Source organism: Uranotaenia lowii, chromosome 3, assembly GCF_029784155.1.
Source record: "Uranotaenia lowii strain MFRU-FL chromosome 3, ASM2978415v1, whole genome shotgun sequence".
In the NCBI taxonomy this organism is placed as follows: Eukaryota; Metazoa; Arthropoda; class Insecta; order Diptera; family Culicidae; genus Uranotaenia; species Uranotaenia lowii.
Window position 1 is genome coordinate 357,121,736 of NC_073693.1, and position 5,736 is coordinate 357,127,471.

The 5,736-nt window shown below is 35.4% G+C and overlaps 1 long non-coding RNA gene across 1 annotated transcript; it reads left to right on the forward strand.

Annotated features, from left to right (window-relative positions):
• The first annotated feature begins 3,777 nt into the window (after positions 1-3,777).
• Positions 3,778-4,672, forward strand: LOC129757701 (uncharacterized). The gene is made up of 2 exons (XR_008739768.1): positions 3,778-4,120; positions 4,231-4,672. It is a non-coding gene; the product is annotated as an uncharacterized LOC129757701 (long non-coding RNA).
• The last annotated feature ends 1,064 nt before the right edge of the window (positions 4,673-5,736 follow it).

Genomic DNA, 5,736 nt, shown 5'->3' on the forward strand with positions numbered 1-5,736 from the left:
CCCACAATGATAGTTTAAGCGACCATGGTACAATGGAGGGCTTCAATATGTAGCTAGGTGAGTACAATTAATGTTAATTTATGCTGCGCAAAATCGCAAAATATTAGTTTTGTATTTTTACAGATTGAAAATAATTATCGACTACTTGAATAAGTTTCTGCACTCTTTGAACGATCGTCGCATAAAAAGCAAGCAGCCTGCAATGTTAAGTCGACTATTAACATTCCTGATGGACAGTCTCTCGCAGCACCGATTCCGGACATAACTGAACGGGTACTTCCAGGTAACACTTCTACTTACTATGAAGTTAGATATCAGTTTTCCAGTAATTATGATGGAAAAAAGAAGTATTGAGAAAGATCCATCCAAGTTAAGGTTAAATTAATGGCCTTTATTCTGCGCCGCGCGTGACGTGATGATATTGCTGATCCACTCTTTTTTTCTATTTCTGCGATAGCTGATTTGGGCTCCCGTAGGGTACCACTGTAAAAAAAAATTACAGTATTCAAGAAAAAAATGAGCATTGTTCTACATAAGGATTATTTATCGACTGAAATTAAATCGGATGAACAAGCGGAAAACATTGAAAGATGATTTAATAAAAAGTTGTCAAACAAACATGTATACCAAATATTATTATCGGATTATCTATTGTTTACAAAACAAAAAATTGTGTTTGCCTTGAACTTGGTCAATCAGCAGTCAAAATCACGGAAAAATGAATAATAAAAAAAACCTGTTTGCGATGGGGTCAACCAGCTGACAAATTCACGAAAAAAAAATGAAAACCTGTAGTTGTTTAAATAAGTTTAGAGTTCGACGACACGGTAGCGATCATTCATTGAATGTTGGATTTCGTGCTATGTTTTGCAGTCGGAGTTATCCGTATAAAGTTTAACTGAAAAGCGGTTAGCGTGTAGAAAACCGTCAGATTTTATACTGATTTGACAGATCGCACAAATTTCGCAGTTATGAGTGCGCAGTCCAATTTTTTGCGATGCGAATGGTATTATTTCCTATAATAGACTATTCACCGTACACAACTCCTTTTTTTAACTTCTCATATACGATTTGTTACATTTTAACGACAACATAATTGAATTCGACCAGCATATAAAGTATCAAAGACGCATTTATCGCATCAAAAATCTTCGTCATGCCAAATTAGTTAATTCTTAGGCTATGGAAAAATGTGTTTTCAATAATGTAGATTGTTTTTTTGTTTTGTCTGGGATTTTAACGCTCGTAATTAATTCAATCTCAATGAATACTAAAAATAATAATATTTCATTCCGATGACTTCATGTTTTGTCCTCTCTTGCAAAATAATGATTTGAAGATTGATTCAAGAATTTACTTCTTAACTTTTCAATGAAATTAGTGAGTAAGAATGAATTTTTTAACTGTGTTTACTGCTCCGGTTAGCCTACCGCACGGAAGGCTACCGTCGCGCGATTAGAAATTTTCCCAGTAACCGCAATAGTCACCTCACCTCGGAGTCACCGTGAGATTTGTCACCTTATTCCCGGAGTCGTTGCGGGTAAAGTGACAGAGGTTCATTCTAGGTGAGCGCCCGAATGAACACATCTGTCAAAATGGCAAAATTCGGGTTGGTGCTGTTTTGATTTTGCTCTCGCTTCGGATTTTCCGAATTAAGTTTTTGTATAACTGGTTGGAATTTCGGTTCGAAAATGGCCATCACCGGATTGTACGGTCACAGCAAGCTGCTCAAGGATGATAAACGGACGATTTATGCGACGTAAGTTGAAATTTCGCTCATCAAAGCTGGGGTTGGATCTGGGTCATATTGCCGAAAAAACAAAAGCAGATGCCGACGGCTGCTGCTCCAAAGAATATTAAGCTGTTCGCTGAACATTTTCCTTTTTTCAAAACATTTATCAGGTACGTAAAAAAGTTTGTGTTTTGTACTTGAAACTGTTCGATCAGAATGGTTTCAGTAAATTTTAACCATTCAAGAAAAAATAAATTTTATTTTTCGTTTTCAGTAAGTGCTGCTGAAAGTTCTAGGATGGAATTTCATTTATCTATTCCGAAGTGAAATTTAAAAATACATGGAAGAAGTGTACCCCGCTGGAGCAAGTGTCTAGAAACCAACCAGGAACGCACCGAGCAGCAGCGGAAATCTGCCACAACCGGAACATGAAAGATGGTTTCCAATATGCCGCCCTGCGAAGCCCATGATGCTGGATGATTATCGTACTGGATTTGAAAAGTGGCAGCTGTCTGAAATTTGCAACAGCCAAACCGTGAAGCAAATTAAATTTGAAATAATTTTTGTCGGCTACCTTATAGTTGCGCTTATAGTCATATTATGCAACCAATAGGGTGATGTAAAATCTACAAATAAATTATTTTTAAGCTACAAACTGCATTATAAATTTGACCGTTTATTACGCCGTATTGACTCATAGAAATTACTTCGAAATACTCAGATTCGGATTTCAAGTTTAATTTTTTCCCCTAAAATCTTTTTAAAAGATTCATAAAAACGATGAAAATTTTAAAATCGTTTCAACTTCATGAAATTGTTCTCGCTTGTCCCACTGGATGAAAATTTTTGGTTAAATTTTTTCCAAGTCGGTACCTGAATCGATACCGACAATTGTCACCTAAAATCGTCACCCAAACGCGACTATTCTCACCCACGGTGACTACGAGGATATGGTAAGAACTCACAAAGTTCATCAGAAGTGACGTTCCTCACCTAAACCGACTACTGGAATAGAGCGACTTGGGTGACTCTACTATCATCACGACACGCGCGGCGCAGAATAAGGGCCAATGTTCTTTTGCAAAACGACGTTAGCGCCAAGTGGATAATGCAAAATGTCGTAAGAAACTTTTCATTGAATATAACTAACGAATGACCATATCGAATACATAAGCATGTTCTTAATTTGTTTCCACGTTGCATACCAATTTTATAGAAAACTCTTAGTGTTATTCAAAATACTAGAATTAAAAATGTGTTTAAAAATTTTAACAGCGATTTTCTCGGAACACGCAATGTGGCTCATACGACCTAATCAAAACAAACTCTAGAACTTTATTCCTTTTTTTGTAAAATTAACATCCTCCGCACAGGGTTGCCAACATTTATTTTCAAAAATCAGGGAACTTGCGAAATAAAAATCAGGCAAAATCAGGCTACGTAAAAGTAACGGAAATTTCGCTCAAAGTGATGACCTTTTTTTTTTTTGGTCATCGCTCCACATTTTCACTCCAATAAAGCTTAGTTCTTTTAGAAATGGGACAGTTACGAATGCGTGTATCTCAAAAACCTTTCGTTTGATCTAAATACTTTCTATGAAGTAAATGAAAATAATCTTATGATAATTCATGAAAAAATTTGAAAAAAATTATTTATCGTTATTTGTAAGAATAAATTCTACTTTACTTTTGGTACCTCCCATCGGCCAGCGCACACATTTTTCAGACATTATATTGATCAGCTTTTCAAACTTATACTTCGTCTGATCTGTATTTTAGGTGGCTACATCTCCCTCCTTCAATTTCTGCTACCTTTTGGGCCAATACTTATTTTTTAAAACAAACTGAGGGCAAATTGCTGGATCCAGCTGTTTCGAAATTAACAAATTTGATTATTTTTGAGCCACTCAAAAGTGTTTTTAACGGAATTTCTGCTGGCAAAATCTGGCAATAACGAAGTAAAATCATCAAGAGATTGAACTTAAAGTATAATCGGTTAGTATAGATCGTAGGTTGCGAAGGGTACATAAAAGATTACTCTTTTTAGGCTCACGCAGAAAAAGAATGGGGAGTGGTTCCAACAAAACGTTTTGTTATTTTAATTTTTATTTTAAAAGCAGATTTTTGGATAGCTTTTACAAAAATTTGGAATATAGATAAACGAAAAATATTGTTATTTTTGTACGCTCATTTTTTATTGCATTAAAATGCAATTTGGTTTATTTTAAATCCAATATGAGGTTTCTTCGATAAACGTGTAACTAAAAAACGATAACTTGAATAAAAGAAAAAAAAAAGATGAAAAACTTTCAGAATCTGAAACACAACAGCGAGAAAAGTCATCGAAAAAGTTAAGGCGAAGAAACTTATACTGAAAGCAGCTTTAAAGGTAGGTTTCATAGTTCCTAACTAGCCCGAAAACTTCTCAAAAACGGCTGGAAAAACATCTTTTTTTAGAGCATTCATTTTCTTCAACTTTTTTTTAAATTTCTGTTCCAGATGCTTCGACCCAAAACGTGCCGTCTACCCTTTCCATCCACTGCTGCTCAACTGGATACAATCGAGCTGCTGGATTCGATCGAGTGTTATAAATCAGGTTCCCGGTTGGCATTCTTGGCGTATGTGTTGGCCGTCGGGGAACGCTTCGGCTTGTCCAGGACGAAGATACCTTCGTCCTTTTCCTGCGCATCTGGTTCACGATGAACATCACCACCAGAAAGTCGAAGAGCAGACGGCCTTCCCGATGACAGCCGTTAGGATGTTCTCCTGCCCAAAGAAGCTCGCGGTTCAGTCGCTGTGGTGCTCGTCCGTCAGCGTAATGTGTTTGGTCTAGCTCAGATCCAGGCCGTCCCTGAAGCAACTGGCTCGAGCGATCGTGAAAATTTTAATAATTGTAAGTTTTTGATAAATTCCAATAAAAATCTTTTGAACATGCTATAAATCTTTTAAAAATACAATATAGAAATCCGAAATGCAAGTATACAGTATAAACAGACATAAATTTATTTCAAGTCAAATTAAAAAAATAAATTGATTTCAAACATCACAATCTTGTTATTTTTTAACCAGATTTGTGTTGTAATCTTTACGCTAAATTTTATTATTTTGACAAGTATGATGAATCATTTTCAAAAAGGGGGTATTTCGTTTTCAATCAAACGATAAGTTTAAATCAAATCGATACTTTTATTCAATGTGGCCAAAAATATATTTGTGCTTTTTCCCAACCAAAAATTTTATTATTTTCGTTCGAAATCTTATTGTTTCTAAAATAAATTTTTCTGCGTGCTTTTAAAAACAGCGAAAACCATAGTTTACGTTTTAAAAATTGCTGTTTTTTTTTTCACAGGAGCAGAATTTTGGCAAATCATTATATTTTATACAAAATAACCAGAAAATACATACTTTGATATACACGGGAACTTGCCACGAGCAGACATGGTATAGGATTCAAACGCTGGAATTTATTTAAAATAGTGTATTTCATAAGTTTTTTCGTTCATCAGAAATCATCTATCCCATAGCCTCGGAACCGGCTATACAGCTTACGAGCTGTGGAATTAGCATGAAATTGTCGTTTGTGGTTAGGTTTGAATGACGCAATACCAGGCGACACTTTCAGCGTATCGGAAAATCAAAATTTTGGAAATTTCAGCGATCTACCCTTAGTTTTTCGCTTATTGAAAATTCAAAATGCTGGTATGAGACTTGACCTCCCTGATGACCCTTAGCCGAAGTTGCCGATCATATGCTTCACCACAATGCTTGATTTGAACTTTGTGGACATTTTTGACAGTATTTGCATACTTTTCCATCACTCACACACATTAATTCTACGAATAATCAACGGTTTTGTCAGCTATCAATTTGATAATGATGGATTTTGAATGAAACTGTGCAAAACTATTTTTTCCTTTTTTTCTTGCATCGTAAATATCTCAAGAACGCGTAAATTTTAACTTTTGAAAAAAATAGGTCGGATTGTACTTTTTACAGGCAACATAA